The sequence below is a fragment of the Schistocerca nitens genome, chromosome 4 (assembly GCF_023898315.1).
Source record: "Schistocerca nitens isolate TAMUIC-IGC-003100 chromosome 4, iqSchNite1.1, whole genome shotgun sequence".
Taxonomy (NCBI): domain Eukaryota; kingdom Metazoa; phylum Arthropoda; class Insecta; order Orthoptera; family Acrididae; genus Schistocerca; species Schistocerca nitens.
This window is the reverse complement of record NC_064617.1, coordinates 609,326,859-609,353,431: the sequence shown is the minus strand read 5'-3', so window position 1 is coordinate 609,353,431 and position 26,573 is coordinate 609,326,859.

Here is a 26,573-nt window from a genome sequence, read left to right as displayed (position 1 = left end):
ACGAAGCCCACACCTACTACAGTAGTACAAGTTTATATGCCAACTAGCTCTGCAGATGACGAAGAAATTGAAGAAATGTATGATGAAATAAAAGAAATTATTCAGATTGTGAAGGGAGACGAAAATTTAATAGTTATGGGTGACTGGAATTCGAGTGTAGGAAAAGGGAGAGAAGGAAATGTAGTAGGTGAATATGGATTGGGGCTAAGAAATGAAAGAGGAAGCCGCCTGGTAGAATTTTGCACAGAGCATAACTTAATCATAGATAACACTTGGTTTAAGAATCACGATAGAAGGTTGTATACATGGAAGAACCCTGGAGATACTAAAAGGTATCAGATTGATTATATAATGGTAAGACAGAGATTTAGGAACCAGGTTTTAAATTGTAAGACATTTCCAGGGGCAGATGTGGACTCTGACCACAATCTATTGGTTATGACCTGTAGATTAAAGCTGAAGAAACTGCAAAAAGGTGGGAATTTAAGGAGATGGGACCTGGATAAACTGAAAGAACCAGAGGTTGTACAGAGTTTCAGGGAGAGCATAAGGGAACAATTGACAGGAATGGGGGAAAGAAATACAGTAGAAGAAGAATGGGTAGCTTTGAGGGATGAAGTAGTGAAGGCAGCAGAGGATCAAGTAGGTAAAAAGACGAGGGCTAGTAGAAATCCTTGGGTAACAGAAGACATATTGAATTTAATTGATGAAAGGAGAAAATATAAAAATGCAGTAAATGAAGCAGGCAAAAAGGAATACAAACGTCTCAAAAATGAGATCGACAGGAAGTGCAAAATGGCTAAGCAGGGATGGCTAGAGGACAAATGTAAGGATGTAGAGGCTTATCTTACTAGGGGTAAGATAGATACTGCCTACAGGAAAATTAAAGAGACCTTTGGAGATAAGAGAACCACTTGTATGAACATCAAGAGCTCAGATGGAAACCCAGTTCTAAGCAAAGAAGGGAAAGCAGAAAGGTGGAAGGAGTATATAGAGGGTCTATACAAGGGCGATGTACTTGAGGACAATATTATGGAAATGGAAGAGGATGTAGATGAAGATGAAATGGGAGATACGATACTGCGTGAAGAGTTTGACAGAGCACTGAAAGACCTGAGTCGAAACAAGGCCCCCGGAGTAGACAACATTCCATTGGAACTACTGTCGGCCTTGGGAGAGCCAGTCCTGACAAAACTCTACCATCTGGTGAGCAAGATGTATGAAACAGGCGAAATACCCTCAGACTTCAAGAAGAATATAATAATTCCAATCCCAAAGAAAGCAGGTGTTGACAGATGTGACAATTACCGAACAATCAGTTTAATAAGCCACAGCTGCAAAATACTAACACGAATTCTTTACAGACGAATGGAAAAACTAGTAGAAGCCGACCTCGGGGAAGATCAGTTTGGATTCCGTAGAAATACTGGAACACGTGAGGCAATACTGACCTTACGGCTTATCTTAGAAGAAAGATTAAGGAAAGGCAAACCTACGTTTCTAGCATTTGTAGACTTAGAGAAAGCTTTTGACAATGTTGACTGGAATACTCTCTTTCAAATTCTAAAGGTGGCAGGGGTAAAATACAGGGAGCGAAAGGCTATTTACAATTTGTACAGAAACCAGATGGCAGTTATAAGAGTCGAGGGGCATGAAAGGGAAGCAGTGGTTGGGAAAGGAGTAAGACAGGGCTGTAGCCTCTCCCCGATGTTATTCAATCTGTATATTGAGCAAGCAGTAAAGGAAACAAAAGAAAAATTCGGAGTAGGTATTAAAATCCATGGAGAAGAAATAAAAACTTTGAGGTTCGCCGATGACATTGTAATTCTGTCAGAGACAGCAAAGGACTTGGAAGAGCAGTTGAATGGAATGGATGGTGTCTTGAAGGGAGGATATAAGATGAACATCAACAAAAGCAAAACGAGGATAATGGAATGTAGTCGAATTAAGTCGGGTGATGTTGAGGGTATTAGATTAGGAAATGAGACACTTAAAGTAGTAAAGGAGTTTTGCTATTTGGGGAGCAAAATAACTGATGATGGTCGAAGTAGAGAGGATATAAAATGTAGACTGGCAATGGCAAGGAAAGCGTTTCTGAAGAAGAGAAATTTGTTAACATCGAGTATAGATTTAAGTGTCAGGAAGTCTTTTCTGAAAGTATTTGTATGGAGTGTAGCCATGTATGGAAGTGAAACATGGACGATAAATAGTTTGGACAAGAAGAGAATAGAAGCTTTCGAAATGTGGTGCTACAGAAGAATGCTGAAGATTAGATGGGTAGATCACATAACTAATGAGGAGGTACTGAACAGGATTGGGGAGAAGAGGAGTTTGTGGCACAACTTGACCAGAAGAAGGGATCGGTTGGTAGGACATGTTCTGAGGCATCAAGGGATCACCAATTTAGTATTGGAGGGCAGCGTGGAGGGTAACAATCGTAGGGGGAGACCAAGAGATGCATACACTAAGCAGATTCAGAAGGATGTAGGTTGCAGTAGGTACTGGGAGATGAAGAAGCTTGCACAGGATAGAGTAGCATGGAGAGCTGCATCAAACCAGTCTCAGGACTGAAGACCACAACAACAACAACATCTCCACACCGACTCGCTATTACCACATCTCAACAAGAACTTTTCAGTATCACATCTCAGCAAGCACTCCCTACTAGCACATCTCAACAAACACTCTCTGCTACGAGTTCTTAACAAGCACTGACTACCACGAGCTCTCCCCAAGCACTGACTACCGCAACTTCTCAATAATCACTGCCAGTGGAGGTGGCGGAACAATACTCTCTAGCGCGATCTCTGGCGCTGTGGCTCAGTGTAGCCACCTTTCAGTCTGCAAATTCAAACGACAGCTACGTGCTGGTATCAGAGGGCAACTACTTTTTGCATCAGACGCAGCAGGTGGGCGAGAAGGGACCAAACAATCTACGTGAATATATCTGGAACCGTTTGTAGTTCTTTCCACAGTGTTTGTAGGGTGTGTGATGAACAGTCGACACGGCGAGCACAATATCCGTAGTGGTCTCAATGGACTTCAGTTCTATTAAGATCCTGAGAATTCAGAGGCTATGGCAGCACCCTGGAATATCACTGGTAATTTTCCTTTCATTTTCGGTGTCTTCCAACATATCTAAGTGAAAAATCCTTGTCGGCGATATGGATTTACGCATCGACAGCTTTGGATGGAAACCAGTGCACCTGGTGATCAGTATAAAGTCCGTTTAATACGAACGGATTTTCTAGTTACAATTGACCTCTCGCGCGGCAGGTGCACCTCACGTTGCTCCTTATAAATCAGCCGACAACCACGTCGCTAGTGAATTAGTGACGTCGGTGAGCAACTGACTGTGGTGAGTGCAGAGGTGCAAAATTCTGAAAGTGCTGCAGAGTGCACATGCACAGAAAGAGGACCGTGGCAATTCTGCTAACATTGTAATTTAACGAACATTTGCTTCTCTCATTCCAGTTACTGTAATGAATAGTGATTTGTGTCTTCTTAATTTCTTTTTTTCTTATTTGCTTTATTTTCATTACAAATTGCGAAGGTTGCGTGAGGACATGGCGTTTTTCTTAGTAATGTTCTCCCACAAGAAAGACTAACTATCTGAGAGTAAAAATGTTTTTAGGTTTAAAATCCTTCGACAGCGGAAAATTCTGCACTCTGCACCAATAAGAATGTAAAGAGACAAATACTTTGATGAACATTGTTTCATCGGTCAACATGTCACATTTTTTGAATGAGGAAATTAATTTCAAAGTTATTTGTTACTAAGAAACCAAGATACAAAGATAAAGTAAAAATGAGTTACTTACTGCATTCTTAATACTATTTGACATGACTGTATGTTTATTTTCACTCGAGCATGTAAATTTTATTTTGAAACATTTGGACAACACTTTCAGTTCTCAACAACGAGGAGAATAAAGCATACGACTTTTGTCAAGAACATCAGCAGTGAATGTTATTTTCTTAAATAAATTGCGTGGTCATTGTTAGTGCCTTAATTCTGTTATAACTTTTAGACTTTTTGATAACAGAATGGTCCACCATAGCCTCACATCCATTGTTCTGATGCCAAAATATACAGCAGCAGCTCTCATAATGAAACTTCGTGGTAGATTAAAACTCCGTGCCGGTCCGAGACTCGAACTCGAAAACTCTGCCTTTCGCAGGCAAGTGCTCTGGTAGAGGTCCACAGGCAAAAGTCCCGAGTTCGAGTCTCGATCCAGCACATAGATTTAATCTCCCAGAAATTTACATTCAGCGCAGACTCCCATGCAGAGTGAAAACTTCATTGCAGCTTTCATAATACACGCAGTTTTGGTGCCGACGCTTAAACAAAATCGACGAGTTGTGATACGTGACAGTGCACGGATAAGACACCACGAGTGTTGCAGGAATCTTGGAATCTCACTTTGGCAAGCGCCAAACGAACTGAACGTGAACATTCCGACTGTTCTAGAGTTCCGCATGGACTGGGGCGCCGGCCGTTGTGGCCGAGCGGTTCTAGGCGCTTCACTCTGCAACCGCGCAACCGCTCCGGTCGCAGGTTCGAATCCTGTCTCGGGCATGGATATGTGTGATGTCCTTAGGTTAGTTAGGTTTAAGTAGTTGTAAGTTCTAGGGGACTGATGACCTCAGATATTAAGTCCCATAATGCTCAGAGCCATTTGAACCTTTTTTTTTTTTTTTTTTTTTTTTTTTTTCACCTTGGGTGTTGAGATGCAGGTAGCTGCCAAAGGAACTCAGATACTGAATTAAGAACTGTGCGCAATTGATTTGACAAGCGCTATGTGGTGGCCCTGGTAATTGAGTCCTGGATATTGGGGTTGGCAATAAGCATTAAAGATATACAGCTGGGAAAAATGGATTCACAAGCCACTGAATTAAAATCTGGGCTCAAGTGAATCTAAGTTAATTGCAGTCATTCTCGGTAAGCACACGTTAAGCGAAACATTATAATGAATCGTAATTGGGCACGTGACAATAGCAACACTTAATTAGGATAAATAAATGAGGTAGAACAAGCACTTGTCAACTTGGCGAAGTTCTCAGAAAATAAATCAGGGAGTTCAGAAATAATTAATATCCAAACAACTTAACCACGGGAAACATTGCCGCTGGTGGTCACCCAGTGACCGTACGGAGAATGGAAAAAAAACGTGCAACTACACATACTCGCCTGGTCATAGATAAGCACGAATGAATTTAATTGAGTGACAAAAAATGCCTAACTTCAATCCTTCCTAACCAGCCGATACAGGCACATAAAGTCATCACGATCGACGTGTAGAGACGCGAGCTGCGTACATTCCCGATGGCTGCCACTGCCGCTCGCCTGGGAACGCACAGGCTGCCTCTCAGAGCAAAAGGTCTGCTTGCCACTGCATCCTCTCATAGAAGTCCCCGGCTCCACTCTGAACTCCGAAGGAGAGTACTCTTCGAAATCGTAGCACCAAGTCTGCTCCTCGTAGTCTTAGCCCTAAATAAGTCTTACCACGGCTCCTGTCTCTGGTCTGGGCAAAGTTCGTGCCAGAAAACACCATCATCCAATTAACAAAGGTGCGCCAAATTCTGGCCAATGACGTGATCTTTAAGGCGCTGTTTGCTGTCCCACCAAATAACAAGTGTAAAAATTTGTCTATCAGCCGGCTTCCCACTGATGCCATTCCCAGAACATTTTGTTGAGCTGTCCTATGTCATCGAGTTCTGATTTGTTCTGCCAGTCCATTGTTAATGTTGTAACGTTCCAAGTGTAACGTTCTTTAAAAAAAATGAAATAATAAACTTTACGAATGTATTGAATGAATGTCTGAATTGTGGATTGGATACAGAACAGGCTGCCGTTGTGGCCGAGCGGTTCTAGGCGCTTCAGACTGGAACCGCGCTGCTGCTACGGTCGCAGGCTCGAATCCTGCCTCGGGCATGGATGTGTTTGATGTCCTTAGGTTAGTTCGAATCCTGCCTCGGGCATGGATGTGTTTGATGTCCTTAGGTTAGTTAGGTTTAAGTAGTTCTAAGTCTAGGGGACTGATGACCTCAGATGTTAAGTCACATAGTGCTTGAGCCACTTGAACTATTTGGATACAGAACTCGAATTGTCGTGTAGTGTGTTGTAACTGCAAGAGGTGCGCCTACTCTGTGTTATTGTTAGCAAACTTTACGAATCGATTGGGCAACGCAACTCCCAATACCAATAAAGGCATACAGTCACTGCAAAATACATTCAGCCCCTTGGACACTGAATCATCTGGCCCCGTTCGAAACTGATAACTTTGGTCCCTGTGCACATATCAAATAAATCAAATTGTCTTACCTCTAATGCAGCATTGGTGGAACGCAATAGATTATGGTCTCTCTTTAATATATATATATATATATATATATATATATATATATATATATATATATATATATATATATATATAGTCGCCACTATCAGTGATTGCAGACCAAGCGCCGCCACACGGCAGGTCTAGAGAGACTTCCTAGCACTCGCCCCAGTCGAACAGCCGACTTTGCTAGCGATGGTTCACTGACAAATTACGCTCTCAATTGCCGAGACGATAGTTAGCATAGCCTTCAGCTACGTCATTTACTACGACCTAGCAAGGCGCCATTATCATTTGCTATTTATCTTGTGATACCTCACGCCATCCTGCGTGAGCTTAAACGCGTGCCTTTCGGCTTCCTCTATTGTGGGTTGGCGCTCTGGCCAATCCACAACACCCACTTCTTTGAAAAATACATGACTTGGACTGGGAGGCGGTACTGATTATCGTAAATTACTAAACCACAGTTTTTTTAGCAAAATTATATTGCAAGTTAAGTTTGGCTTTTCAAAAACATCTGACAACTGAAGTTACATTACTCACAATTGATTCAAAACGATGAGATTTAAACAGAAAGTATTATAACTTGGCTCGAAGAGAATGATCATGACCTTTTGGACACGACTGCAGCCACCTGACAACCAGCCGTCTGAGTGGTTACTGTCTGTTGACATCGATCATACGAGGTGGTCGCATTAATGTGACTGAACGATATGTATCACAATTACTGTTGATTTTCGCCACAGTTACTTCAATATATTTCTGGATGCCCGACTGCCGTTTTATCATCCTCATTTCTTCTGTTTAAGCTGCAGCATCCTCATTGCTATTCAAAATGGATCAAATGGCTCTGAGCACTATGGGACTTAACATCTGAGGTCATCAGTCTCCCATAACTTAGAACTACTTAAACCTAACTAACCTAAGGACATCACACACATCCATGCCGGAGGCAGGATTCTAACCTGCAACCGTGGTCGCGCAGTTCCAGACTGAAGCGCCTAGAACCTCTCGGCCACTTCGGCCGGCTCATTGCCATTCTCTTCGCTGCCTCTTCGTGCTTCTACTGTATACGAACTGCATCAGTTGTACAGGTATATTGGCAGAGAACCTACTTGAGACTTGGTTTCCGCATTCCTGCTGGCCACGTGCGCCCGCGCCCCACGTCCTCTGCCCTGCGCCCTGCTCCCTAGGGCGCGCCCCTTGCCGCGGCGGCGCGTTTAGTGGCCGCTGACGGAGGCGGCGCGGACTGCCGAGGCTGGCCAAACAGCGCGGGCGCAGCTGCAGCTGTTTGTGCGCCGCGCCGGCTCTTCTGTACAAATTACAAGTATTTGCTCTGGGGAGCAGCCGCGCGTGCGCGTGGGCGGACGCCGCCGCTCCTTCCGACGTGCAGTCGCATTTCCGCCGCCGGCTGCACCCGACGCAGCGAGTCCAGAGAGCCGTCAGCATCGTCATCATTAAAAAATTCTAAGGATGCGATTGAACACGCGAAGTTTCTGCACATGATGGGTAGTCGTACGGTTGTAACTACACTACTGGCCATTAAAATTGCTACACCGAGAAGAAATGCAGATGATAAACGGGTATTCATTGGACAAATATATTATACTAGAGCTTACATGTGATTACATTTTCACGCAATTTGGGTGCATAGATCCTGAGAAGTCAGTACCCAGAACAACCACCTCTGGCCGTAATAACGGGCTTCATACGCCTCGGCATTGAGTCAAACAGAGCTTGGATGGCGTGTACAGGTACAGCTGCCCATGCAGCTTCAACACAATACCACAGTTCATCAAGAGTAGTGACTGGCGTATTGTGACGAGCCACTTGCTCGGCCACCATTGACCAGACGTTTTCAATTGGTGAGAGATCTGGAGAATGTGCTGGCCAGGGCAGCAGTCGAACATTTTCTGTATCCAGAAAGGCCCGTAGAGGACTTGCAACGGTCGTGTATTATCCTGCTGAAATGTAGGGTTTCGCAGGGATCGAATGAAGGGTACAGCCACGGGTCGTAACACATCTGAAATGTAACGTCCACTGTTCAAAGTGCCGTCAATGCAAACAAGAGGTGACCGAAACGTGTAACCAATGCCACCCCATACCATCACGCCGGGTGATAAGCCAGTATGGCGATGACGAATACACGCTTCCAATGTGCGTTCACCGCGATGTCGCCAAACACGGATGCGACCATCATGATGCTGTAAACAGAACCTGGATTTATCCACAAAAATGACGTTTTCCCATTCGTGCACCCAGGTTCGTCGTTGAGTACACCATCGCAGGCGCTCCTGTCTGTGAAGTAGCGTCAAGGGTAACCGCAGCCATGATCTTCGAGCTGATAGTCCATGCTGCAGCAAACGTCGTCGAAATGTTCGTGCAGATGGTTGTTGTCTTGCAAACGTCCCCATCTGTTGATTCAGGGATCGAGACGTGGCTGCACGATCCGTTACAGCCATGAGGATAAGATGTCTGTCATCTCGACTGCTGGTGATACGAGGCCATTCGGATCCAGCACGGCGTTCCGTATTACCATTCTGAACCCACCGATCCCATATTCTGCTAACAGTCATTGTATCTCGACCAACACGAGCAGAAATGTCGCGATACGATAAACCGCAACCGCGATAGGCTACAATCCGACCTTTATCAAAGTCGAAAATGTGATGGTACAAATTTCTCCTCCTTACAAGTGGCATCATAACAACGTTTCACCAGGCAATGCCGGGCAACTGCTATTTGTGTGTGAGAAATCGGTTGGAAACTTTCCTCATATCAGCACGTTGTAGATGTCGCCACCGGCGCCGGCCTTATGAGAATGCTCTGAAAAGCTAATCATTTGCATATCACAGCATCTTCTTCCTGTCGGTTAAATTTCGCGTCTGTAGCACGTCATCTTCGTGGTGTAGCAGTTTTAATGGCCAGTAGTGTATAACCTAGAAAAACACCAGGCTGCGACTATCAAACTTGATGAGGTAACTGTTACTGCAGAGTACTGCTCTGCTAACTGTAATATATCGTCTCTAAGGAAACTTGCAACTATTTATGGGAAATCTAGGTGCATTATTGACCTACCTGTCAGACAAGAAGAAACAGTTAACAGTAAGTGGAGATTTCAATGTAGATTTCGTAGAGCGTGTAGACAGGAAAAATGAACTGGAATCCTTATTTGGATGTTCCAGTCTAATATCAGTAGTCCAATAATTAAACTCGTTTGCAGCAAGATATCAGGACCCTGAATGATTACATTTTTATAGACAGTGCTCACGCTGTAACAATTAATGTGTACTAACTATGTTCGCAATTAGTGGAAATTAACACACGTTACAGCCCTGAGACAGGTTCATAAAAAGCAATGAGTCTTATCAATGAAGACAGGATGTAGTGTTCTAAGACTATCTTGAAAAGGCTGGTTTGGGATGAAGTACATAAAAAAAGAGATGTTAATGTCAAATTCAATTTATCCCATATTAAACTTGTGTCAATATTCGAACCATTATTCACAACATCGTTTAGAAAAGAAATATTGCGAGCAATCCGTGGGTAACGAATAAAATTAACATCTCATGTAACTCGAAGACGGAAATTTATATAAAGGCCAGCATAAGTCATCATGCCACATACTACAAAAATGCTGTAATATTTTAAGGAAAATCTATAACATGTCAAAAGTATCACATCTTGACTGACATTAATAATGCAGATAATTAGATTAAAACTATATGGGATACTGTCAAATGGGAGGCTGAACAGCCAGCTGTGTACAATACCATAACAATTATACAAAATGACAGCGAACTGATAATTTACAACTTCCGAGTACTTTTCACAATCACTTTCTAAATTTAGCAGCAAAAATAGTTAAAAATTGGTTTAGCTGAAGAAACAAAAGAATATATTAAAATATTGTTTCAAAAAACTTTAAGCAAATAGAAGTATCATCAATGTCCTTCACTGAATTTAATTGAAAAAATGAAAGTTCATAAAGTGTTGCTTGAATTTCAGGCAGAACTCAGAAAATGTGTTATAACTTAACAAGTTTTGTTGTTAGTGATATATGTAATGAGTTCCAGACAGATTAAAATATGCAATTGTTAAATTTGTTTTTGAGAAAGGTGACAAGAAAGGCTTAAACAATTATCGTACAGTTTCCTTACAGACATCTTTGTCTAAAATACTCTAAAAAGTAATGTACTCAAGAGTATCCTCACATTTTAGTAGGAACAATTCACTTAGCGTATTAGATTATGGATTCCTGAAAGGTAGCTCAACTGGTAATGCAATTTGTATATTCAATCACCAAATATTAAAAGGCAATATTAAATTACCTCAAATGATATTTTTTGTGATCTTCCGGAACCATTTGACCCTGTAGATCATGCTACATTCTTATAAAAACTCAGTTTTTATGGAATTAATGGCCTCACTCACAACTGATTTGAATCAAACTTAACAAATTGCAAGACATTGTGCTGAATAATTCAAACTGTGCTGGAAGATTAGAAAATTTTAGAGACTGGAGAGAAATAACAAAGGTAGTCCCATATGTAGATACCTCTTCAAGGAGCTATGTATTGTTAAGTGCACCGCCACAATACATATATTCGCTGATGAAATTAGTCATAAATAATCCATCAGAATTTCGGAAGGACAGTGAGGAGTTCACTAACAAGCAACAAACTTTCTTGATCATTTGCCCAGTAGCATAGAATCTCTGCCAGGTAGCCAAGCAAGTTTTAAATCTAACCTGAAATCATTTGTCCTGAACAACTCATTCTATTACATGGACGAACTTATATTTAAAAACTGATAGCCTGCAAAAAAACTTGTTTTTAAGTGGTTTCATGAGGGGTACTAAAAATTATGTGTTTATTAATGTTAACACTGTTCATGTGTAGGTACCCTGTAAACCGATTCGTTCGAAATCATTTCTATAAAAGAATCGTTGACATGGTCTATGGAACATTTACCTTGCTAAATAAATAACAAATATATTCACTCTTAAATGTGAAACATTTTTCCCCGCCAGGAATGACTTGTCTGAGAGCAAATAGTCAGATGCAGACTTCAACATCCAAGCTCTCTGACAAGTCATACCACCGCCCTGAGTTGCTGGTAAAATACTTTAGTTACGCAACCAGTTATTTGAGTTGATAAGAATTAGTACATTGCCTAGCATAGCCTTTATAGGTTGGCGTTGTAATTTCTGTTACGATTTAAAAATATTGTCTAATTCATGGTTTTATCATCTGACGATAATGATTTTATATTTCGACTAACATGAAGCTGTGGATACTTTTATGGACGTGATGACGGTCAGTCGACAGAAACTGGGTGTGGAAATAAAGACTCTTACCAGCAGCTCAAGGCAGCAATACGATAGTTTTCAAATATTCTACCATCGCCTCAATACTTGCACCATGACCAAGGCTTCCGGTTCTTTACAGAGAGAAGATCTGCCACATCGTTCTTCCTTTTTAAGGATTATTGAACAGAAGTAACTTTATTTTTTCGAGAACTGTAGTTTTCACACATCAGTTGAAGGGTTGTCTTGTAACCTCCCCCTCACTTATCGACCTAAATGACGGTGAAAAATTAAACTGTTGTAACGCTGGAAATGCATATCCTCCTATTTCCATCTATTGTACTATAAATTTTTTCCTTATTTTGTCACCTGAAGATATGACATTTCTGTCTCTTTATATATTGTAATTATTTTATTGTTTGTATATATTTATTTATGCATTTATGTCGATAAATAATTGATTTGTTTTGTAAATATTATTTGTATTTTTACGCTGGATCTTGCGTAGGGAAAAGTATGCTATCGAACGATTACATCGATAGGTCGTGTGGAGAACCAAAGTGTTTACGATCTTTGAGAGTGTTAACTCTGCCGCGTGGAGCGCGGGCAGTGGGGAGATTGGCGGAAGAAGGGCAGTGGAGCAGGTGTGTTGTGTGACGCTCCCGCGAGTTGCCGCGCTTTTGGGGTTTGGCAGCATGTAATTGCGCTCGACTTGTTATTATAGTTTCTGACACGGTGTTGCGGACGGGAAGCATTAGCTGGCGCACATCAAGAGCCCGTTTCGCCTGGTGACCGTGTCGAGAAGAAGGTGCGCCAACATCCAGCTTCTGCAACAGCGACGGCCGACAATGAGTGACTGTCGCCACCTCCTCGATCGACGACTTCAATCAACCAACAAGGAAGACTGGAAGCACGTAAAGTTTTAGAACTGTATGGCAGACCTCAGCTTTTAAAACTGTTCCATTTTCGTAACTATAATTACAGCAACTTAGCATGAACATTTGTTGCTCATTGTCCCAATTGCATTACCAAGCAGGGTCCCTTCCTTTTCCGGAATGAACCCGAGTGTCGTTGAAATTCAAACGCCAGCGTTAAACTAATATCATTCCAATTCGCTGCTTTAATTTCAAAATTCAGTTAAAGTATTCATAGCTGGCTACAATATTTAGATTACACAAGCACAAATTAAGAGTGCGAGTTCTGTTACCATATTTTAGCTTACCTGTGACTGCAGCTCAGCTTGGTACGTCCTGAGTTTTACTATTGTTAGTTGTTCAGAATCATTTAATTCAAGTTCAACGTTAAATCTCTTATTTCTAAATTGCGTAGATTCAAGTAGCTTTTGAAATGATTGTTGAGGTAGCCCAAGACTAACCTTATTTTACTGAATTTCGTAGTGCTTCAGAAACAAATCTCACTAATAATTTCAGTCACTAATTAACTTTGAATTTTCCGGTTTTATTAATTCTTTTGCTAAATTAAGCCAGAGTGAAGCGAAATTTATTACTTCTGACAAACATTCAGTTTTCAAAAAAATGGTTCAAATGGCTCTGAGGACTATGGGACTCAACATCTTAGGTCATAAGTCCCCTAGAACTTAGAACTACTTAAACCTAACTAACCTAAGGACATCACACACACCCATGCCTGAGGCAGGATTCGAACCTGCGACCGTAGCAGTCCCGCGGTTCCGGACTGCAGCGCCAGAACCGCACGACCACCGCGGCCAGCTTCAGTTTTCACACAGCACGTGTCAACCTTCAGTTGCCACGCTTTTAGTGCTAATTATAGGTGCATTAATCTTTCATTTTCAGTTATTATAGTAGTTGTCCATAGGACTGGCGACCGTAATTTTCCCCAAATCTCAAATATTTAATTAAGGCCAATTAATTGTTAACGTAACGACCGCACATTTACTTTCTATATTAATTTTACCCTTTTCTCAGAATTAATTTTCACCAATTTCATTTGCATTTTTCCTTTCATTTAGATGTAACCCTTTCCTCCCTCTTTACCGACAGATTAACTTCGGTGACGGTTGCTTTTCCCAAATATCCATTAGGTACCCGCAGTTTAATTTTTCACTGTCATTAAGGTCGATAAGTGAGGGGGAGGCTACACCGTGTGCACCTAATGGAAATTTTCGAAAAGCAATCGTCACCGAAATTAATTTGTTGGTAAAGAGGGAGGAAAGGATTACATCTAAATGAAAGGAAAAATGCAAATGAAAATGGTGAAAATTAATTTTGAGAAAAGGGTAAAATTAATAAAGAAAGTAAATGTGCGGTCGATACGTTAACAATTAATTGGCCTCAATTAGATATTTGAGATTTGGGGAAAATTACGGTCGCCAGTCCTATGGACAACTACTATAATAACTGAAAAAGAAAGGTTATTGCACCTATAATTAGCACTAAAAGCGTGGCAACTGAAGGTTGACACGTGTTGTGTGAAAACTGAAAGTTTGTCAGAACTAATAAATTTCGCTACACTCTGGCTTACTTTAGCAAAAGAATTAATAAAACCGGAAAATTCAAAGTTAATTTAGTAATTGAAATTAATAGTGAGATTTGTTTCTGAAGCACTACGAAATTCAGTAAAATAAGGTTAGTCTTGGGCTACCTCAACAATCATTTCAAAAGCTACTTGAATCTACGCAATTTAGAAATAAGAGATTTAACTTTGAACTTGAATTAAATGATCTGAACAACTAACAATAGTAAAATTTAGTACGTACCAAGCTGAGCTGCAGTCACAGGTAAGCTAAAATATGGTAACAGAACTCTCACTCTTAATTTGTGCTTGTGTAATCTAAATATTGTAGCCAGCTATGAATACTTTAACTGAACTTTGAAATTAAAGCAGTGAAATGGAATGACATTACTTTAATGCTGGCGTATGAATTTCAACGACACTCGGGTTCATTCCGGAAAAGGAAGGGACCCTGCTTGGTAATGCAATTGGGACAAAGAGCAACAAATGTTCATGCTAAGTTGCTGTAATTATAGTTACGAAAATGGAACAGTTTTAAAAGCTGAGGTCTGCCATACAGTTCTAAAACTTTACGTGCTTCCAGTCTTCCTTGTTGGTTGATTGAAGTCGTCGATCGAGGAGGTGGCGACAGTCACTCATTGTCGGCCGTCGCTGTTGCAGAAGCTGGATGTTGGCGCGCCTTCTTCTCGACACGGTCACCAGGCAAAACGGGAGCTAATGCTTCCCGTCCGCGACACCGTGTCAGAAACTATTATAGCAAGTCGAGCGCAATTACATGCTGCCAAACCCCGAAAGCGCGGCAACTCGCGGGAGCGTCACTCAGCACACCTGCTCCACCGCCCTTCTGCAGCCAGACACTCCCTGCCCGCGCTCCACGCGGCAGAGTTAACACTCCCAAAGATCCTAAACACGACCTATCGATGTAATCGTTCGACAGCATAGTTATCCCTAGGCCAGACCCAGCGTAAAATAGAAGTAATATTTACAAAACAATCCAATTATACATCGACATAAATGCATAAATAAATATATATAGATACAAATAGTAAAACAATTACAATATATAAAGACACAGAAATGTCATATCTTCAGGTAACAAAATAAGGAAAAAAATTTATAGTACAATAGATGGAAATAGGAGGATATGCATTTCCGGCGTTACAGTCTCTAAGAATAAAAGTAAGAAATGAAAGGATAGTAGGTGCAATCACCTGAGAGAACTCGGAATCATCCCCATCCGGCCATTCTGATTTAGGTATCCTCTCTTTCCCTAAGTCACATAACGCACACACCATTTCACCAAAAGTATACAGACACATGTTAGTGGACATTAATAAGCGGTGGGTCCACCCTTCGCCTTCATGACGGCGTTAAGACTGCTGGTGGACATTTTCAGTGAGGTTATCTGAAAGTCTGTGAAGGAATGGCAGTCATGTATTCTACAAGCGCCGAAACCGGAGTCAAGTCGACGCAATAACTCACGCCCCAGTTGTTTCATATGATTCAGGTCGGGACTGGACTGGCTAGCCCTTTTCAGGAATTTGTTGCACACAGATCACACCTCTATAGATTACGTTTTATGACAGGTGCACTCTCATGTTGATTCCAACAATCATTCACTGAACTGTTGCTCTATTCTGTGCAGTACACAATTTTACAAAACATGTTGATATCCGTCTGCATTCTCATAAGCGCAATAAAGAGATCCCAGCCTGTCCACGAAAAACACCCGAACACCGCAACACGACCTCCTCCTGTCTACGAAAAACACCCCAACACTGCAACACAACCTCCTCTGTACTCCACTGCTGACAATACACGTGATGGCCTCTAACGTTCTCCAGGCATTTGCTAAACCCAAACCCTTCCATCGGATTGCCGCAGGGTATAGTTTGATTCATCACTTCAGATTAACCCTTTCAGTCATCCAATATGCAGTGGCGTCACTTTTTACACCATCTCGTTGAGTACAGAAATGAGGCGCTTATTAGGAGCTGCTCGATCACTGTGCCCAAATATTTGCATCTGCGCTCAGTCATTGTGCTAGCTACACTGCCGGTAGCACATTGGAACTCTGGAGCGATTCCTTCATTTATTTTATGAGATTTTTGCAACCATCTTCCACAATGTTCGACGGTCCCTATCCGTCAGCACACGAGGTCAGCGTGGTTTTGGTTTGGTTGTGGCTGCTCATTCTCATTTTCACCTCACAAACATGTTACCGGCAACTGACTTGGGCAGCTTTAGAAGAGGAGAAATGTCCTGATGGAACTGTTATTCAGGTGACATCCATTGAGTCGTCCATTGGAGGTCCTCGAGCTCTACTGACAGACCAGCTCTGCTGTCACTGCTTCTCTACTGTCTACGTAGCACTCCCCGCCTCCTTTTATACTGGTGGGTCCGCCTCTCGTGATATCTAGTGGTTAATTCTGCATTACACAGTGGTGTACAGATAGCTTTAATTAGGTAGTGTATGCGACAAGGTTTCTTTTAAAAGACGCGGATGATTTCATTTTCATTCCTTCAGCAATTCGGGATTGTACTCCGCCTGTAATGGCCTCGTCGTCGACGGAATGTTATACCATAATCTTCCTTCCTTTCTCATTTCCAGGCAAACTTCTGATGTATTCAGCAGGAATACTTCAGCTCACTTAATTGAGAGATGTATTGCAATGTATTGCAATGAAATGAACAGAAGGAACAAAGATTAGGATTGAACTTCCTATCAACATCGAGGTCGCTAAAGACGGAGCACAACCTCGGGCTCTTTCAACGATGGGGAAGGAAATCGGCCGTGCTTTTTCCAGGGTCAATCCCTGTCTTTTTAGAGAAATCACGCAAAACGTAAGTCTGGATGGCTGGACCCGGATTTGAACCGTCCTCCTCCCGAATACGAGCCCAATGTGCTAACCATGAAATGAATGGAATACTCCACTGAGGATTACTATATAACCTCGTGGTTTTATTAATATACGTTTACGTCACTAAAATGCATTGGGAAATAAGAAAGCTGTTCGTGGAAAGAGGCTATAGGCTCGGTTAACTCATCCTCCCATTGAAGTTTAAGCTTCTTATGCTTTTGTCAAATCATTCGTAACGAATGCTTGTATCAGAAAACCATGGCGGACATTGTCCCCTTCCCCCACCCATTAGTAAGACGTGTAAGATAAATGAGATAGTATACTGTGAGTTGTCCTTCGGCGATATTTTCATTCGAATTTCATAGCTCCATACTTTATTGCATCGCTTTTCTTAAGATGAGTTATTTACATTTTATGTGGTGTTTTATGACATTGACACTGATGTTCAACTGAATAAAAATCAAACGAATTAATAAATAATGTGAATATTGTTAAATTTTACAAGTATTTCAAGACATCAAAACAACGCGTGAGTAACTGATCTTACTGTAAACGTAACACATTGTTTTGTGCGGTTAATACCCTTAAATGATTTGCCTGAAGCGATTTAGGGAAATCACGGAAAACCTCAATCAGGCTGGCTGGACGCTTGTTTGAACCGTCGTCCTCCAGTGTGCTAACCACTGCTCGACATCGTTCGGTGAGGATCAGGAGTCTGCAGCTCGTGGTCGTGCGGTAGCGTTCTCGCTTCCCGCGCCCGGGTTCCCGGGTTCGATTCCCGGCGGGGTCAGGGATTTTCTCTGCCTCGTGATGGCTGGGTGTTGTGTGATGTCCTTAGGTTAGTTAGGTTTAAGTAGTTCTAAGTTCCAAGCGACTGATGACCATAGATGTTAAATCCCATAGTGCTCAGAGCCATTTGAGGATCAGGATGGAAAGATGGATGTACAAGGGTAACGAGTGCATACAAGTACAATGGTAATCTTATTGTTGCTTTAGTAGATATGTCATTACCGGACTTCTGAAGCTGGAAATGTTATTTAATTCCCTAATATTATGTAGGAGCTTGTTCCACATTGGATTCCTGCTACTGAGACTGGGGAAGACTTCAAGAAGGTAACTGGACGTGTAACACCCCACCCGTCACTTATCTGGTTTTGGTGTGTGTTCACCCCAGGTAATTGACTAACAGATCAACAGAGAGTGCAAAACGCAAAGAAAGTAATAAGGCCCTGTGGCTCCTGATTGAACTGTGGTGGCAGTGTTGACATTAATTGATTCAGAATTGATCCCTTTTAATTAAAAAGGGATGCACATTGATGTTATATTCAGCTACTGAACACCAGACACAAATGTTGAACATAAAATTAATTAAGAAAGTGACTTGGGATTTGAACTACTTGATTGAAAACAGATGCAGTCGATTAGCACAGATTTATTTTAACTCACGACCTTCAATCATCACATTACATGACTCTCCTAACAGGCAGTGGTAATAAATTGCGTTTGTGTGGAGTAAAGCGCGATAAATCAACAGTAATTCCTATCGACTGAGTGAGGCGTAATGCGAAGTGTGAGAAGAATTCTACAATACGCGGCCCATGAAATCCTCATGGAAACTTTGCCGACGTGATCCAACAAATTAATCAGTGGCCAGAGCTGGTGCAATATCACCGAATTCAGCATGGCGGCGCGGCGTCGTTATGCGGACGTCGGCCGACCTCGTGGTGCTGTAAGGCTGTGCTCGTCTATTCACTTCTAGCTATCTTGCTCAGTACATAGCCGAACGAAAACTTTCTATCTCCAAGCTCAATCGTTCCGTTTGCTAAGTCCTAAACTGCAGAGATGCTCACTCTCTCTCAGGCAAGCTGAGTAAAGAATGCCACGTCCGCACTCTAGGCGAGCTGGAAATGGAAGACCACTACGGAGACTTCACCCAGTCTGCTCTTCGCCTTGGTTTCCCCTCCAGCAAAATTACTTACGCCAATTGCAGCGCAAGTCGCGTTAATTATGCGTCGCTTCCCAGCACTGACCAATGCCTGCTATGGGAAGTGAACAAATTCCCACAAAATTTCCCTTCCTCTCAACTTCTGCTATTTAGCTCCACCCAGGCCACCCATCAAGGTTAGCGTCTGCACAAAACACCAACTTTTCCAGAATTCTGACTCCCAGGAGAGTACTTCAAATTCCTTGGTCCTATGTTCCCATGGGGGGCCGGCGTATTTCATTCTGTCGCTCTTCACCTGATTTACTTCAGACTCTGCAGACCGTGAATTCAGCGTGAAGTTGCTATAGTCACGAATACGCATATTTTGGCCTCTGTTGACCGCTCCACCGTAGCTTTGCGCGGCTTACTCGCATGTTTCACTGAAAATGGGACAACGGACATTTATCAACTAGCGTACATGTTCTCCGTCTGCTTCCCGGTACACTAGTATGGGGTCAACCACCCCCCTCACTGTCACTCATGTTAAGGCCGCGCCCCGTTACCGCTTTCTCAAGAGTTTGAGCCGCCCTAAGCTGCCTATTGTCGCTTCCCTTCGCCGCTCCCCAGCCGCGCGCCGTGGTCAACTCGAATACTTCCCTGGGATAAACTAGCCTCCAGTAAATCGACACGTTTCCACAAAGTTTTCATGTCGTGTGAATTACTTTTAAACCATCACCCGACATTAATTATTCCAATATGTCCATACTATACCCTCTACAAGATGCATTGTGCCTTGTCAGTCATTTTTGTTCAGCCCTACTGTTCGCTCAACGTGAATTAGGTGATCTTTAATGACTTCATGTAAGGGGCATAGTTCTTGCCATCTTACAGACGATAGAGTGGGGCAAAAAGGATTTTGCTCTGAAGTTCAGACAACTTTCAGAATGGATGCTCTGTGCACGTAGTTGACCAGCAGCTATGGCATAAATTACGACAAGGAAGAAAGAAGATTTCATGAGAGCACATTATACAGTCGCTCATGTTGGAAGACGTCTTGCGGTATTTATTTCTCATTGACACACGTAACATGAGAGGTCGCCATGTTGTTAGTTAGATCGCTGTGGCTGCTGGCAGTCGTATGCAAAAGACAATCGGCACGAAAGTTACCGAAATGCTCCGATCACAATTTCAAAACGAAGCTAAACTTGTCTTGGGTATACTACACAAACACACACACACACACACACACACACACACACACACACACACACACACACACATTCAAACGAACACGAACAGTACCTCGCCCTAAGCTCCTGTGCATCGCATCACGTTGGTCTCCCATTGTCACGATCACTGGTGCGGGCGCAGCGGCAAATTATAGTTAACGTTGCGATTTGATAGACGCCGAAACACCTTTCGTGCCGAAATTGATCGCTGGACTGCATGGACGTCGGATACACTGAACGTTCGGTGGCGAGCAGGCGGTCTCGCAGCTCGCGGCCTGTTTGCCAGAGCAGCCAGCACACACGTGCGGCCGCCGCCTGTAAACACAGAGTCCGGCCGCAGCGGGGCCTAGCCCGGGGCGCGCCTGCCAACTCCTGCCGGTGGCGTGGCGTGGCTTGGCGTGCCGTGCGGTGCGGAGCGGAGCGGACACTGTTTAGTGAAGCGCCGCGCCGGGTTCCGGCACCAGCGGCTAGGGTTACAGTCACGCGGGACCGCCTAACTGCTACTGTGCCTCACGCTAATGCGAGCTTTTACATACGGCCACTAGATTGCACCACGGTGACGTGAAAATACTATTGCTTTGAAATGTATCATTTGCTGTTGTTTTAAACAACGTCAGGGCAAAAACTGGCAGAACAGTTTGCAGTGAGTGTTTAGAGAAACAGCGGTGTGAAAAACATGACTACAGAGTCTTTCGCAACTGAGTCCCCGGATAAAAAGTTCTCAGTCACCTCACCACGTTAAATTCGGATAAAGTGGGAGTGGGAGAAACTGCGAAATGTTTGTACCAAGAACATATACCTCCATCGCCCCACTCTTCTCCAAAAATCTCGTCGCTTTTACACCACCGCCCTAAGGACTGGCGACTATAACACACTCATTCGCCAGACGTGCACCAGTCTCAACGCTACACTCCCGATTAACTGTTCCAAGCAATGGAAAATATTCTACCTACTCACTGGCAGTCATTCCATCCCTGAAGACCCGCTCCTCCATAACAACCATCCCTTACCTGAGAAACAGAGGAAAGCTGACCACTTCGCCTCCTATCTCTCCGACATCTTCTCCATCTCTGACGACCCTCATTTTAATTACTCCCTGTTGTCTACCGTTCATGAACGCACAAACATTCTGTCCCACCCCTGGCCCCAAGTTTCGAGCACTTGGACAACATACCACAAACAGAATTAAACACTCCAATCACAGCACATGACAAAAAACAAGTACTTCACAAAAAACTCAACACATTCACTGGTCACGACTGACTTACCTGTCGACACCTTGTATAATGCCCCCTCTCCTTTCTAGTCATCCTTGCAACCCTTTATACCACTATCCTCTTCACAGCTTACCACCCTGAACTGTGGGAAACTTCAAAATCCTACTTTTTCCCAAACTGTACAAACCCCTACTGATATGTCCTCCTACCGCTTCATATGCCTCTCTTCACTGTTTTACAAGGTCTTCGAATTCATCCTCTCCTGACGCATCCATCAACACCTGAACCAAAACCACCTCCTTCCCATTAACCAGCGTGGCTTCAGTCCCACCTTCTCTTCTCATGACTAGCACCTACAACCCACGCATTTCCTCTCTAACCAGCTCAACACTCGTAAAGCCACTATTTTGGCTCCCTCGATACAGAGAAAGCCTACGACTGTGTATGGCATTCCAGTCCACTTTTCAAACTCCAGACTTACACACTCCCAGTTAATTATGTACACCTTATTGCATCCTTTGTCACCATTAACGACACCAATTCCTGTACCTTCCATCCCACTGCACACATGCCCCAAGGTTCCTCTATCTCCTCTATGTGGTCAAACTGCCCATACCGCCTTCACCAGTCCACCTCCTTCGGTACGCTGATGGGACCGCATTCCTCGCCCTCTACCCTACACTCCAGAAATCCCAACGATCCCTCCAAATCCACCTCAATCAGTTTACATTCTGGCGTAACCAATGTGTCCTTAAGATCAACTCCTCTAAAACCCAGGTAATAATTATAGGATGAACCAATTGCACCTCCCGCTTCCATGAGCTCTACCTTACCATTTATGACTGTCCTATCCAGTTAACTATCACACTAAGATATCTTAGAATAACCCTCGACTGGTAACTAACGTGAAAACTTCATCTACTAACCATCCAACAGAAAACTCGCAGTAAATTAAAACTATTAACAGGCCAAATTTGGGGATTACACCCCTCCACTCTCACAAAATCCTTATCTTACTTATCCTCTGCTGTGCAAATGCTGCATGGATCTCCATCCCACCGAAGTTTTATAAGTCTCTCCAAATCCTCGATTGCTATGCACTCCATCTCACTTTTCACATCCGTTTACTTTTGCCCACTTGGATCCTCTGTCATTTTATCGAAGTCCTGCCATTCTCACCCACATCAAACCCCTCCGCATCTCCTATACTATCCGCAAACTAGATTCCAATACCCTCATTGTCTCCCCTCTGATCACCAACGATGTAAGCTGCTGCACCTTCACAGGCTCATCCCTCCATCCCTACACCTACGCACACACACTATAGCCTATCTCAAAGCAACTTCAACCAACTACCTCTCTCAGACAATGAAATCCACCCCAATATACATCCCTCCTACCAACTTTAACTCTTCTTCACCTGATCCACTCTACATCTGGGCTTCTCTCTCTTTTTCTGTCCCCGTCCATCCCTATCCGTTTCCTCTTGTAACCACTGCCTTCCCCACACATACCACACTTCTCCTCACCCTCTGTCTTTCATACTGTCCGCCTCACCTCCTACCTATCATCTCAATTATTTTCCCTACCTAATAAAAAAAGGGCTATGAGCACTATGGGACTTAACATCTGAGGTCATCAGTCCCCTAGAACTTAGAACTACTTAAAACTAACTAACCTAAGGACATCACACACATCCATGTCCGACGCAGGGTTCGAACCTGCGACCGTAGCAGTCGCGCGGTTCCCGACTGTAGCGCCTAGAACCGCTCGGACACCTCGGCCGGCCCTACCTGACAGCTCCCTATCCGTTTACCCAGACCCTTCAACCCTATGATACAGGTTCCCTCCTCCCGCAATGCTTCTCACCAAGTTTACGCCTTTCAGATTTGAAGTGAAAGTGCATGCTCGAGTGTTTTTTCGTAGCAGAATACCACCACATTGCAATTATGTTTTGTAAATTGCAAATGTTTTTCCCCTTTAAGCTGTCTATCAGCAACCTTTTTATTCTAAAACTAAATCAGTCTTCATCCTCTTTGTTCTCGTGTATTTGTTATATTTTTAAGAAAACTCATGACTGAAGAGCGGAGTGTTGTACGGCTGACAGCTCACCACCAGCGCATATCTTGCCGCTTCTTTAATGAGCATGTGATACAACACCATCTCTGTATGCGTGCTAACCTCTCTGCCCGTAAGCACACGTCCTTCTCTATCTTGTCAAGCTGTCTTTCAGAGGGGAAGTCGGAGAAACTGCGAAAACACTACTTGCCGCATGCGGCATGCGACTTTGTTCTTTATTTCATATTTCTCAACAACGCAGATCACAAGAAAAACAAGTTTTTAGATTATTTAACTATTTTTGGCGCGCTGAACACGCAATAGAATTTATATGAGTCACAAACTGTCGGTATACGGACATATTCAGACTATTTTGCAAGTTATCGTCACTCGTTATGCGACATAATCGTGATGCATGTATTTTCATAATCAAAAAGAGAATTCACGCAGATATGTTGATTCAAACATTGGTATAACATTTTCAACCCCATATAAATAAATAATCGCACAATCGACGGCTATAGCAGATTTGCTATGAAACGGCATTAAACGCCACGCAGAAAGAATTTAAAGATTTACTTGACGTTGAAAGAGCTAAACATTATAACGATCAACAGACAATTTATACGGAATTCATTGTTGTGTACATCAAGAAACATTTTATATTAAATATCTAGCCATGGAACACGTGATGGGATTGGTGGCGCGAATAGTACATTTTCTGAAGTCGCACGCAATATTACATCAGTTGCAACAGTTTGTGACGCAACTGAACTAAGAGCATGGAGACGTTGTATATTACTGCAAAGTATGTTGGTTAAGGAAAAGGATATGCCTGGAACGACCTTTCGATTTAAGACCCGCTGTTGCTGAATTTTTGAAGGAAAAATGAAAGCAAGAACGAAAATTGGAAGATCCGGAAGGGATTGCAAATCTTGCATTTTGAAGAGAGTAGATTGCAGACTGCCCTCTGTAAGACATAGCAAGGTGAGAAGTAACCTATTTCTGATTTCTTGGCGAAAGTGGAAACATGTAAAAGGAAAATAATGTTGTGGAATGGACAACTTCTTATGAGGAACATCGTCCGTATCGCTAAGCTCACTGGCGTTAAAGAAAACTCTTATTTGGAACAATCCACTGTGGCGTTGAAAGATTTACAGGAATAACTTTCTAAACCTTTGAGGATGCTGCCACTCCTATATCTGTTTTTGGGTTGTTTTGAAGACTGTTTGACATTTCAGTGTGCGTAATCAGATGGAACTGGTTGAACTACAGCTTAATTACCGTTTAAAAGACAAACTCTTTTATGTTCATACTGTTCAGGAGTTCTGCGTTGTTTTCCTTGGGGAGACTATATATATAAAATAGGTTTTGAGAGTCCTCACCCTTCTGCTTCTGCTCTACGATTCTTATTCATTTTCAAAGAACTGCGACGATAGGTCGCTAGCTGCCTGTTTTAGCGCAAATAGACGCTGAACCTGTGAACTTCCATTATGCCACGAACCAGTAGCGAAAGATAATCAGCGCTAACACCATGACTTTACCAAACTGAAGAAAGTGGTGCCGGGCAAAACAAGCTGCACCAAATGTTGGTAGGAACTGTCACATAGCACTGCTAAATTAAACGTCACGCTATACCGAGAAGGACTGCAAAGCAGAGACGCGCCGAGTAGTGCCGAGATATTCGAAACTGTAATCTTTAAATATGTGGTTGAATTCACAACCTTTAGATTAATCTGATTCATCGAGTGGTCATGTAACCACTAATGTAGATGACTAAACATCTCTCATTATTTAGAGCCAATTGCCATTTTTCGCACCGTTCAGATATCTTGTATAAAGCATTTTGCAATGACTTTTGCGCACCAGACGTTAAATGACGTTACCATCTGCAAGCAATCGAAGAGCGCTGCTCAGATTGTCTCAGAAACAGTTTATGTGGATCGGGAACAGCAAAAGACTCGTAACACTTCCTTGGTGAATGTCAGATATTACTTCTGTTTTACTCGATGCCTTTTCGTCATTGCTACGAACTGTGACCTTTCTGACAGGAAATCACGAATCCAGTTTTTCAACTGAGACGATATACCGTAGTCACGCAATCTCATTAGAAAACGCTTGTAAGGAACGTCAAAAGCGTTCTTGAAATCTAAAAATATAGCATCAATTTGATGCTCCTGTCAACACCACCCATTATTTTGTGAGGGTAAAGAGCTCCTCTACACTGTCGATACAGCCAAACTACCTCCGCCTCTCTACCTCCTTCAGTATGCTGATGACACCATTTTCTTCGCCCTCAACCCCACACTCCAGAAATATCAACGCTCCGTCCCTCCAACTACACCTTCAACAGTTTAGCCCCAGGTGCAACCAATGGCTGTTCATGATCACCCCTCCAAAATCCAGGCGATTCAAATGGTTCAAATGGCTCTGAGCACTATGGGACTTAACATCTATGGTCATCAGTCCCCTAGAACTTAGAACTAGTTAAACCTAACTAACCTAAGGAGATCACACAACACCCAGTCATCACGAGATCCAGGCGGTAATTATGGGACGAATCATCCGCAGCTTACACCTCCATGGCTTATACCTCACCATTTAGAACCATCCTATTCAAATAAATCACAAAAACATTCGCATGTAGACTTGGTCGCCAACTAAGACGAGAACCCCATCTACTAACCGCTCAACAAAAGCTCACACTATAGTAAGACTACCAAAATCACAAAGTTGATGTTTGCATCGCTCCATTATCCTCCACACCAACGAAACCTCGATCTGAGCCATCTTCTCCTACGCAAATATTGCACAGATACCCACTCCACCTAAGTTCTTCCAGTCCCACCATATCTTTGAACATTATGCACACCAACTTGGTTTCTTCACCCGTTCCCCTCCTACACGTCGGTTCCCTGTCGTCTCATTGGTAGTATAGCTTTAATTGTTTAGGAACAGCCTTCATTGTTGCCAGATTTCCTCCCATATAATTTGATCCATAATATCGTGCAACGTTGCCAGACCTTTGCCACCCCTCTGGTAAGAAATTCCAAAAAAAGGCAGGAAATAAAAAAACAGCCGAATTGTGCTAAGGTTCTGCTACCACTCCATTGATATCACTGTGGAAGTGGGGCTGCTGTCC